The 13,313-nt window shown below is 39.1% G+C and overlaps 1 protein-coding gene across 11 annotated transcripts in view; it reads left to right on the forward strand.

Moving 5' to 3' along the window:
• LOC115263194 (SCY1-like protein 2) overlaps nucleotides 1–13,313 on the forward strand; it is a 447,209-nt gene that overhangs the window by 152,585 nt on the left and 281,311 nt on the right. The gene's annotated exons all lie outside the window — the stretch shown is intronic.

Raw genomic sequence — 13,313 nt, forward strand, 5'->3', positions numbered from 1 at the left:
ACAAATATATTGATACGAATATGAAATAAACCGTGAAAGTGTTTTGTTATTATGGGGCTGTCCATAAACCACGAGGTCAGTAGGAGGGGGGGGGGGGTGTTTGGCCAATGACCATTTTGTATGGACCAATAAAAAATTTGTATGGACTAATGACCACGCGGGGGGGGGGGGGGTTGAAAAGTCTCAAAAAAATGACCACGTGGTTTCTGGACAGCCCCTATGCCAGTTAACAAAGAAACAGGGTGGGAATTATGTGTAAGTGACATATTTCTTCTTTTTGAGTATCCAAACTATGCTGAACAGTTTTGAGGTTATGTCGACAAAAAGCGGTGCTGTAAAATTACTGCTGCGCATATATTTTACATCGTGTAAAAATAAAGACAAACTCATTTTTGTGTCATTTTAGTCGCTGCTATATGTCGGCGTAAAATGACACAAAATTACACGATTTTTTCGAAGTGTGCATGTAGTTTTTGTTAGAAACTGTAATCACTAGGGAAGTGAAACCATCTCGGCAGGGGTCTTATTTTGAGCACTTTTCTGCTATAACTCAGCCAATTCTGAACCAATTGATACAACGCGATGACATACGGATAGTATCTAGCCGTGTGCAAAATTTCAAGTCAATTGGTTTGGAATTGACTGAGTTATAGCGAAGAGTGCCCAAAATACCGGCCGCTGCTCAAGTGGTTCGCTACCCTATATGATTGGAACTTGTTCCAGTCACTGTAGATTTTTTTTTCGAAAGTCCTCGACTCATTTTTAGTCAATTTGATTGTTAGCAGAACTTATCTCAATATCTCAATATATCGTAGGATTATTTCACAAATTTCTTTTGCAATTTCCTGAAGAAACTTATGAATTTGTAGAAGTTCGTCTTAAATTACACCCTTAAATCAGAAAAAAAATCTCTGCACACTCAGCCGTATTTTTCCAAAGAAATTGGAATCAAAACACTAAAAAAGGCGCCTAAAATTCTCGTTAAAGTTCCACTCACAAATGTTCCAAAAATTTTGGGATTAGATTTTTTATTCTTACCACTTAATCTAATTTACAGCTCTTTAGTCCGCTACGATAGCGATTCCAATTAGCAGCTACACTTACACTTTGTAGGGGTAGGCGGGGCAATATGGACACCCTAAGGTTTTTGCCAACTTTACCTGGCAAGATGTAAAAAAAGTTTAGTTTTTTGATACATGTATCCTTTTAAAGTCTATTTAGCATCTATTGCATAAGAATGCTCACGAAGAAAAATGATTTATCCACTTCAAAAAATGTTTTGAAAAATGTTAGTTTTTCATGACCGTCTTCAAGCATACGGGGCAGAATGGACACCCCCATGGGGCAATATGGACACCATGAGACTTTTACGAATTTCGTACATTATCCACACCTTTAAAGTCATTTCATTACAAAACAACTATTATGGATGAATAATACGCCGAAGTAGTTCATTTTTGTTCAGTTAATTTAAATTCAGGCTGTTTTGGATAAAGCTTCGTTTTTGTCAGCATGTACAGCTGTGCCTAGAACAACTATTTTCCACTTCTGTCGTTTTTTGCCCAATTTGTTTCACCCTATGTCTACTATAGTGAACATTTAACCGAAAATATCCTGAAATCGAGGAATTTGGTTGGTTTGTGATTTAGGTTATATTTTTCCCTTGCCGCTTCTTTCAAAAAGGTAAGTGTCCATTTTGCCCCGGCAGCAGAAGACATTTCCAAACTTGATTTTTGATATAATAAAGAAGAAAATATAAACATGTTAAGCATGCAGATACAGCAAAACTACTTGAATGTGTTCTAGAAATATCAGGTTTTAATCAACCTGCAATAAATTAATCACTAAATCTTATTTTAGATGGTGTGAAAATTATAATTTCCATGCACAAAAAACGGAGGACGCAACTTTTTCGTGTAAAATCAAGTATAACTTTAATTTCGAATGTTTATTTCCTGAAACTACGTTTTAGACAAATGGACTATATTCTCCATTCATTAAAAGTTCAAAAAAGTTCGCATATTTCAAAATATTGAGGGTGTCCATTCTGCCCCGGGTGTCCATAATGCCCCGCCTACCCCTATAGCGTCTAAATGTTTTATTTTCTAATTCTTCTACATAGGACTGGTTGCCTATGAGCTGCTATTTATTCCTACCCTGTCCATGGTAGAATCATGAGCACGAGAATGGTGATGTGTGTTTGTTGTTCCTTTTCCAGTCCGATTGGGGATCCATTACGAGTTGCCGTTACCCGATATCCAAGATTCTGGGTCCGTTAGCGCATAGGCTAGGAGGGCTAGAAAGAGCAGCTGACGAAAAATTGCAAGCGCTGGAACTGGGATCGAACCCATGACCATCCACTTATGAAGTGAACGTGTGACCATTGCACCACGGGCCCCGGTAGAGTTTAGATTTTAATAGTTCATAAGTTTGCTAAGTGAAACCACACCCTAGAATTAAAAAAAAATTGTAAACCTCTATCGTAATTCCAGTTATATTACATTTTGAAGGAACTTTGCGAAAAAATTTTCAAAATTTCTTTGAAAATTTCATGAGATAATTAACAACAATGTACCAGTTACTCTTCTTGGAACTGCAGGAAAAACTTTTCAAGATTTTTACGGTAAAACACGACTTTTTGAGTCGCTATTCAACAGAGTTTTGAGGACTTCTTTCGATGTTTACAGCATTACTTTTGTTTCCTGTGAGGCCCCTGGAATGTGAGGGCCTGGGTCAGTAATAATAAAATGCTTTTACTTCACTTTTTACGAGGACTTAATAAGATGCTCTCACTTCACCTTTTTCCAAGACATTGTTGTTAACAATTTTTTTTACAAAAGCATTCTAAAAGATTTCATACTGGTCTATAAGCTCATAAGTTAGAGGATTCATTTTTATATTTATAGATCTATACCAGTGATCCTCAGCCTAACTGTATTTGCGGGCCAAATTTGGATTTTGAAAAGAGATTGCGGGCCGCAAGTCATTCAAGAGTTTATTTTCAACAATTCAATTCAACAAAAAATAAATTTGTTTTATTTTTTGAAAATATTGAACAAGAGCAAAAAAGTAATCAGGAGATTTTATTTCACTATAAGAAAAATCCCTAAAATCCTAGGAAATTGAAAACAGGATTATCAGCACCGCAATATTTAAGTTTTCTATTTTTTGGTATTAATAATATTGAGCAATTGGAGTTTCTTACTGTAGCTTAGGGAGAAATTTCAGAATGATTTATAGGGATTTCAGGGTTTTTGGAAGAAATTCCGAAAAACTTCCTGGAAATACTTTTTGGAAATCCATGATGATTTTTCAAAAGTTTTTCTTCATAGGACGCTAGATTTTCTGCAAGTGTGCAAGTTTTTGTAGCCGATTTGAATAAATATTTAAGAGGAATTCCCAAACGTATTGCTAGAGGGATGAAGAGTATCTTGCCCAATCCCTGAAGTTTTTAGCGAAATTCCGAAAGTTTGGGTAAACTTCCTTTTAAAAGAAATTTTAAAGCAAATATTCTGTTTTTTTTAATAGTGTCTTGGTACAAGTGATGAATGTAAAATATATAAAATATAAAGAATATCGAATTTAAGGAATTTTTTATTTCATTTTTGTTAAATCAATCAAATTATCAATGCCGAGTTCTGCCACCCAAAATCTATGGCAGAGAACCTATGGAATTTAGCCTAAACTCATTATTTGAGCGAAATACACCGTTCCTAACAACAGTTTCGAATATAGTTTTGCATATTTTCGGAATAAAATTCGAAAAGTAGTCCTTTACAGCTTGTGAAACTTTTGAAAATTCTTACTTCTTTAGAAAAACTCTCCATGATATTGGCGAAATATTCATTCTCATGAAAGTTGTAAGTCAAACTCATAGATTCTCATTATGGAATCTATGAGTGGGCCACTTTCTAATACATTTCAAAATCAGTTCGCGGGCCGCACAAAACCTGGTCGAGGGCCGCATGCGGCCCGCGGGCCGCAGTTTGGTGACCACTGATCTATACTATCAAGCTTTTCAGCCCTCGGATGGTTCATCTCATTGGACGAATAAAGTTAATCATACACTATGCGAATTTTGGTCCACTATGGTAACGTACCGTAGCACGGTGGACACGGAAATATAATAAATCTGTCGGCTATGCATCCGTTCTCGTTGCTGTGAATGATGTCTTTCTGCTTCTCTGTTTTATGCATGTTATGAAAAGACGAATAGTGTACATAGGAACATTGACTATTTGGCTGTTTCGACAAATGGGACCAGTACATTACATAAAGCCAACTCAATTGTCATACCTTATGTATGGTTGGACATGCAATATTTCCGCGCCGTTTTCATTGTGAAGTATGCGGAATTTCAGGGAATTTTGCAAAATTATGATCATTGAATACTAAACCAACTACATTTAAATCGATTGTACTCTATTCAAGTGCCGCTGAAGGTATATATGTCCAATGTAAAAAGCAGGCAACCGTGCGAGTTGCGTCCAAACTTCAAAAATGTGATTTGCTTCCAGTTCCAGTGTCTTATTAACGATACAATTTGGAAATTATGTGGTTGAGCTTGCTATGCCAGCTATGGCAGATTATGCACGAATACGGATTCCCGGATTAACTGATACGATTGATCAAGGCGACGATGGATCGAGTGATGCGCGTAGTTCGAGTATCTGGGACACTCTCGAGTCGAATCTCGCAAAGGGTTACGGCAAGGGTATGGTCTTTCGTGCTTGCTGTTCAACATCGCTTTAGTAGAAAATAAGGCGTCCGATTTGAATGCGGTCTTCGGCAAAGTTGTAGCTGATAGAGTACCCGGGTAGAGGTAAAATACAGACGATCAAAACATGATATTGGTTTGATTGATATAAGAGATAAAAGATCTGAAAATAATATCTGAAAAATGTTCCTGGAACATCTGAACAATATCAAAATTTGATATTTCAAGATCATACGAATAGCTCGCTGCTATTGGTAAGATCTTAAAAAATCTAAATATGATTTGATGATGATGTTCCAGGAGTAAATTTTTGATTTTATTTTTAGATCTTTTATCTCTTATGTCAATCAACCCCATATCACTTTTTGATCTCCATATCAAAACATGCTATTATTGAGCTCTTTTCCTCTACTCGGGTAGCCAAGAATTACCAAGGGTTGACTAACCCACTAGGGCGCATGGGGAAATGCTACGGTCGATTGAATGAAAAACATTGTTTTCCCATAGTAATTCCCATACAAACTTTGAAGGGCTTGTGCAGTCTCAATTTTCAACCAAATGAGTTCAAATTTTTAGAGAAGACATATAATCTGGTTAAGAATTACGGCAATTTGATTGCCATAACAAATAGTTTTTTATTCAAACAATCTTTTAGCGAAGGATAAATTTCCAAATTGTATTGAAATCTATTTCAAAACTTCGCGTTTCATCTTGCCCCGGTGTACCTTATACAAATATCCGGGTCCGTTTGAGCCATGCGCTCAGTAGAGCGTATCAGCCGCTCTCAAGGAAAAAGCAACTGAAGAAAAATGTAAGCAGCGGGGCTGTGAATCGAACCCATAGCCATCCGCTTATGAAGCGAACATGTGACCATTGTGCCACGGGCCCCGGTAGAGAACCAAAATAGTCTGTCTAATTTTCTTTAATTTGTTTTTATTTCGCTTATTTGACGGACAACATATTTTTAGTGAGTCCCAAATTTGACCATTTTAATCAAAAGTTCAAAAAGAAAAAAAAACCGCTCCAACAATCATTAAGTACTTACCGCACTTATGTATATTGCAACGCGCTGTCATCGCTACCGACCGAAGATTGGTCCCGTTGTCAACAGAGAAAGCCATCGCCAACGGAAGCAAACGATGCACGAAACTAATTAATTGAAGTTTCTGGGAATGGAAGTCCCAAACCCCGGGTTCTGTACACTGGGTCCCCTGTAAAACTATGAGCCATTTCGGTTGGTTCGGTTTGGGATGAGTGGCCTGGCCTGGCCCCTGATTTTCTGTTTGTTTGAAAGTCCGCTCCGCTCGCTCCCGGCGGCGGTTTCGATAAATTGGACGTGCGCAACTGAACTGCTGCGGAAATGTTTGGGGAAAGTAGTGCAATATGGATAGGCGTTGTTTTTTTTGCGTTGACGCGACCTTTTTCAATTCACATGAAATTTTGCGCATGTATGATTAACTTTTGTAAAAGGCGTATAAAAAAAAAACAAATTTTCTTTTTCGGGAAATTGTAACCCGAAAGCAGTTTGTTGGATTGAAATGGTGCCTACGAAGACGTTTCAGGATATTTGAAGAACTCACGTAGAATCTATTTTTGGTTTTAAAACTATCAAAAAGTAATTCATTTTTTTCTACTTGTTTTGGAAATTGATGAAATTAAAAATTCAAGAATAAAAACAGTTAGAAGCATTTGACCATCCCAGGCTACTTGGCAAATTTTGAAATTGGAAGTCAGCTTTCCAATTTGAGAACAACAGATAACGTTCACAAAAGATGGTTGCAACCATGCAAACTTTACAATTTGCTCAAATATGATAGTAATAAATCATTTTCCTTTTTTTTTCGGCTTCCTTTCACCATGTTTCGCCATAGTGTAGTACCAATTATGGCTAATCCCATACGGAATGCATGTAAATAGTGCGAAGTGGAACCCAAATTAACAAATGTGTCCATATCTGGTACAGGGTTCTTATCATTGGCACACGCCATAATAAATACTAAAAGTAGTTTTGGCTCCGTTTCTATATTTTTCCTTTTAAGTATGAGAACTAATCAATCATTTGACATATCGATGACATTCGTCGGTCTTCTTCTTATTTTTGTAGAAATAATTTTCCTTAGGTAGTGCGATAACTGGTACAGGCACCCTACATAACTTGAATTTTCCAAAAAAACCATGATATCTGACGATCAGGGATGTCATATATACGGATTTTTCTGTATTATACAGATTTTTTAGCATCCGTACAGATTTCGTTTTATATGAAATACAGATTTTTGAGCTACAGGGGCTATTTTATTTTTGTATGGAATACAAATTTTTCGACCAAATTTTGTATGGGATACAGATTTTTGAAAATAGTGATAAAGATTTTTCAAAAAAATCATCTGGCATTCCTGCTGACGATGAATATTTCTTTCAGTGTATTTTTACAGAATTCTCTGAAACTTTTTATTTCGGCTCTTCTTAAGGAATACAACCGGTAATCGTATCTAGACACCATGTCCTGCTGAATAGCTGCATGTTTATTCTCAGATAATTATCAGCTGAGCTATTTTGATCTCTGAAAATTATTTACCGTCGAACGTTTGAGATCAGCCACGAATTAAGCATCTTAGAATGAAATTAAATATGTGGACTGATGATATTCTCGATTGAAGGTTGCCCAATACTCCAGAACATTCTTTACCACGCTCCCCTAGAACCCGAAAAGTTACTGTTGACAAGCGCTCTCGGCGCATTCGAAATTTGTTTCTCTTTGGCTTATGTTTGTTTCAGCTCTGAGGTTGGGGGACGGGATGATGCTTCAAAGACTTGTAGAAAATTGCACAAAGTTTCAGAATTCATCGGCGGCGGGCATGGAAACTACATACCTACTTTTGTGCTTTCTTCGGTGGACTGTGCACAGCAGAGATAACAAACTTTCGATGATGTGCAAGAGAACTTTTTGTGAAGATATTGTATCATTACTTTATGGTACCAAATGCTGAGTGCAAAATACGTTTAATATTTTAGGAATATGGATCATTGTAAATTTACGATTGGCAGAGATGGAACCCAATTGCGTAGTAACTGTAAACACTAGATTTTTTTCATGTAATTATACAAGCTGACATGGAGCAAATAATTCTCCAGGAAAGATGAACAAAACTCCAGAAAGTCACACAAGGTTAAATTTCTGCTTTTCCGTATTTCACTCCAAATCGTATTCGAAGCTGACGGTATCAAGTACTTGATGGGCTACAACTTGTAGCGGTGAGTCCGAGCTACGTGATCAGTCTACCGCAGCCTTCCGTGCTTTATTCGCATCGCTATATCAATCCCTTTATACACTTGGTACAGTTCGTAGTTCATGCGAAGCAGTAAGATGCCGTCATCCAGTTTACCGCCGATTATTGCTCGCAGCACTTTACGTTCGAAGACACCAAAGGTTCTCCGATCAACATTTCTCAACGATTCATAGCCGAATAAAGAGACCGGAAGTCAGAGTACATTGTTCAACGCGAGTTTTGTCTTCGTTTGTAGCCTAGGGGACTGCGATTTGTTTCGCAGACCGAAAGAGGCCCGACTCGCAGTCGCAATCCGTCTTCTCACCTTGCGGGTAACATCACTATTGCACGTCATCACAAAAGTTCCAAGATAAACCAATTCATCCACAACATCAAACTTTTCACCACCTAGCACCACTTCGCCACCACTGCCACGGCCGGACCGACGTTGACTACTATGTACGTGGTCTTTGTGGTGTTGATCGTAAGTCCAATCCTCGTAGCCTCTTCTACGGCCGATCCCGGTGATGTCAATATCATCCGCGAAGCCCAGAAGCATACGCACCGCGTGACAATGGTTCCGCTTTTTCGCATTCCAGCTCTCCTTATCGCTCATTCCAGTAGCGCTGAATTGAACAGTAAATTTGAAAGAGCAGCGCCCTGTTTCAGTCCGTCTACGATGCCAAAGTTTATTCGCAACCCGTACTTGATGTCGATCTGTCTAGTGTCACACAAAACAATCTAATCAGTTTCCCTGGAAAATCATATGAGGCCCAACCAATTCGTAGGCAGTTTTCCCTCTTCTCACATCTTCAATACAATACGGTGTAAAAGTTTGTAGAGCTGCTCACATCCAGACTAAAGAAGCTCGATCGGGAGTTCGTCTTTCCAGGCAGCCTTGTTATTCTTCGGCCCTGTCTGTCCCGACCTCGTCTAGCATTGGAGGTTCCACAATATATCCGTCATCTTCGAATTGTCTGTCACTCTTCCATTCCCACCGTTCGACAATCAATCGTTGTTCCAGCCAACACACGATCACATACACTCCCGTTCAAAAGTTTGGGGTCACCCCCTCAAAAACATGTCATTTTTTTAGGCCCATATCTCCGCCAATTTGCGTCCGATTTCAAAACCCTAGGTTTTATTCAAAAGATAAAAAGTCAAAGAAACTTTGAACATGATTTAAAAGAAACTTTTTCAAAAAAAAATTGTATGTAAACTTAACCCAAAGTTGCCAAATTTTCTAAAAAAATGAATATAAACTTACGGCAGTGTCGCTGGAAGTTGGGTCGACCAAATTTTAAGATGGCCTAAAAAAATGACATGTTTTTGTGGGGGTGACCCCAAACTTTTGAACGGGAGTGTACATATGTTCAGTGTTGGTAAAAACTCAAATTCTCAAATCTCATGGTTGAGTTGTTTCACGCGCGATTCTTAACTCGCCAAACTCACCGCCGAAAAAATCATGCATGAGTTGACTCGCGATTTCACTCATTGCTTTATTTCTTGGTGTTCTTATTATTTACATCAAAGTTTTTAGGATATTATGATAGAACAAAAGCAAACCTAGCGAACAATAACATTGAATGTCGTTCAAATTGATTTGGATTCGTTTTACAAGCGAACGAGATTTCGGCGCTCGTGAGAGCGAGATTTTGCATGAAAATCTCGCGCGTGAGAAAATGATTCAGAATCGCGCGCGAGTTTGCTCACGCAGGAGCGGTTCATGAGTCTGCTTTGAGTGTGATTTTACCAACACTGTATATGTTGTTGAATAGGATGCTAAAGTGGACGCGATATGCGTACTCTTCACACGTGGTTGTATGGAAGCATGTACCCATATGGCATTCACTTCAGCAACCTATTCTACATCATATACGACTTCGTGTTTGCTGGGGTGCCCTTTTACCTGGAAGCCACCATTGTTTTGTCTGTCAGCAAGTTTCCATCATGGTCGCTGCACATGACGAGAGAAGGCGCTGTTCTTCTCCGCACGCCATTAACAGTTTCGTAAAACCTCTGCATATTTATCTGTTCCATACTCCTTTGCACCTGAGCAATCACATTTTCCTCGTGCTCCTTTGTTTGACCTAGATTCGTTTTTTGGCTACTCTTGCTTCCCTTTTTCGCACCCTGCTTCGCCGGAACCCCGGCCCCAGCATCCGGCTTCTGGCAACGTTTTCCTCGTCCGTTACCCTCTGGCACTCCTCGTCGAACCATCCCACGGTTGGACGAATGGATAAATATCAGAACTTTTTTTCAGTAGCGTCTTTAAACGTGATTTTATCGGCATGGTGTCTTCAGCTAAAAATTTTCTAAAAATAGGGTGCGTCCGATGGCGTTTGACTTTAGTTCGCAACTTTGCCACAGGTGTTGCTACGTCATTCCGTTCAAAAGATATTGAAGATTTTCTAGAAAAATAGACACTTTTCAAGTATTTTTCACTTGAGTTATAAAAATAACACCCCTCTAATTGTTTGATATGTTCTATAACAACATATCTTCTTTTGAATGCGGGCAAAAGATATTTTTTATGTTTGCCCCACCCGTCAAAACACCTTTTTAAAAACTACGATTTTTAAAGAAAAATGATTATAACTTTTGAATCAAAAGAGATAACGATCATCTCAGCGCCCGAAACGACGCGTCTTCGAATGCTCTACAAGTGTTTCTTGGGCGACTTTGATGAAAAATCGAAACTGAAAAAGTTAACGCCAGTAAACCGGTTTTTCTTGAACCACCCTAAGCTTATTCAGAAAAATACCTCTAGATCGGTCAATTTTAAAGCTACATAAATAGTGTCTTCGGCAAACTTGCTCAAAATTGATAGATCTACAACTTTCCCGCAGAATGTAGACAGTTATTCTCGCAAATAAAAAAGTTTGGTTACCAATTTCTTTGGAAATATGGACCACCCTAATTTTCATGTATATTGAAAAGAGGGCCTTGTTATTAGGGACAACTTTGTAGAAGACCATATTTGCCTAAAAACTCATTTGAAGGCGTTGAATGCATCTTTCCTCGTAAATATGGTTCGTGGACCACTGTGGAGTGGAAGGAAGGAGTATACCCCTTGGGATATAATCTGCCCCATTCACAAGAAAGGCGACCATTTGGAATGTGAGAACTTTAGATCGATCACTATTTTGAATGCTGCCTTCAACGTGATTTCCCAGATTATCTTCCGTCGTAGTCACCAAAACCAAATGGAGCTACTAATTCGGCACTGCAGTCCTGGGGAATTAAAACGAAAGTTCTAGATTTTTCCCGTATTCTAAAACAAATGAGTTCGTGGGAAGTTATCAAGCTGGCTTCATCGACGGCCGGTCGACAACGGACCAGATCTTCACCGTACGGCAAATCTACCAAAAATGCCGTGAATACCAGGTCCCAACGCAACACCTGTTCATCGACTTCAAGGAGGCATACGACAGTAGCGACCGCGCAGAGCTATGGAAAATCATGGACGAAAAGGGTTTTCCCGGGAAGCTGACTAGACTAATTAAAGCTACGTTGGACGGTGTGCAAAACTACGTAAGGGTTTCGGGTGAACTATCCAGTTCATTCGAATCTGGTTTTCTGGCAGCACTGCCAACGAGTGGTCACGTTTTTATTCGCGTCGCGAGTTTTGGTCCAGAATTCAGTAACAAATTTTGAAAACGACGTATAATCAATGGTTTAGCATTGATTATACGTCGTTTTCAAAATTTGTTACTGAATTAGTGTTTTTTATAGTTGATTTGGCGTGAACGATGGTTTAAGGGTGTGAACCATTTCGCTTATTCGTTTAACTTTTAGTTAAAATTTGACACTTGGACAATTATTTGCCATCGAAAAGTTAAAAAATAACCACGACGGCGGTCCATTTGAAATTTGACAGACGAGTAGTTATTTGGAACAAAATACAGTACGCAGCCAAATCATTGCGAACAAAAACTAACTATCGAACTGTCAAGGCTAACCCTGCTCGGGAGTAGGGTTATTTTCAAAATAACTATCGAAGTGTCAAATTTTAACTAAAAGTTAAACGAATAAGCGAAATGGTTCACACCCTAAGTGAATAATTAAATAACGAGCCAGTGAATAGGAAATTTAAATCATACTTCTATGCGATGATTGGGGCTTTTTTTTGCGTTTTTTCCCCGCGAAGGAAACGAGCTTGGCAAGGGGGCCATAACTTTTCATCACCCGCACAGTTCACATCTAACGCGGAGCATTTGGTGGTGGTAGTGCGATCAAGAGTGCAGAAAAAGAAAAAAAAAGTGATGAGTGAGGTTGTTGGTGAATAGCCATATAATTAAAAGTAATAATAGTTCGATGTGGTTATGACGAAAAAAAATGAAATTGAGAAGAGAGAAGAGGGGGAAAAAAATAATATCAATAAAAAGGTCAGATCGGAATCAATGGGAATGCAACGATGCAGTGATGGTCGACGGGTGCCGGATGCCTAAGAGGAAATGAGCAGTTTGTCTACGTTGTGGAGGCCGCACTCTGGATTTGGAGAACCCATATATCCGGTGAGTTTGTTCCTGTATTTTCCACTTAAGTTGCTCAGTTAAACTTAAGTGGACCGTGAGCTGTATTTTGGGTTTTTTTTTTGTGACAAATGGCAACCCTGCATATTTGCCCAGAGCGGTTTGTTGGGAGAGACGAAGGCGAATGTGTTTGGGGGGTGGGGTTGGGGAAAGCGGTATTGTCTACCAATGGCTTTCTCTCTCACTTTAGATATGCACTTGTATATGTTCACGAGAGTGACAGAGCCGAGTGCACCAATGGACGGAAGGGAGTTGGTACCGCTGTCGGACTGACTCTCAGCAGACTCTACTCAGCGGTGATTAACCGAGATACGTCGCACCGATTTCCTCTTTCTTTCTTTCTTCTTGTCTTTGTCTTACGTGAGTTTTCATTTAGAATAATGCGAATTACTTGTAGTCTGTGTACTGGCCTATGTTTTTGATCATTTCATCAAAAAAAAAAAAAACCCAAAGAATTGAATAAGTATCATCTAAGTGGCGTTAGATGGGAGTCGGTCTCACTGTGGTGTCGGAATTCGCTGACCGAGAGAGCTATCAGCTGGTCGTGCACTCCAGGACGGAGGGGAGGCGATTGGTAAATGAGTGTGTGAAGCGGCAATGTAGTGGTACCAGCCGTCCTATTCGTGTACTTTATGCGCTCTCTGCAGGTATGGCTGCAGGTTGCGGCGCAGCAACATGCCAGCAATATAAAAAGGTTCACCCATAAGCTACGTAAAGGGTTAGTGTTGATTTAGGGCGGTATCTGGAGAAGCCTGTCATGCGGGAATATTAGCATTTTTCTACATGCATTTT

Source organism: Aedes albopictus, chromosome 2, assembly GCF_035046485.1.
Source record: "Aedes albopictus strain Foshan chromosome 2, AalbF5, whole genome shotgun sequence".
Classification (NCBI taxonomy): Eukaryota; Metazoa; Arthropoda; class Insecta; order Diptera; family Culicidae; genus Aedes; species Aedes albopictus.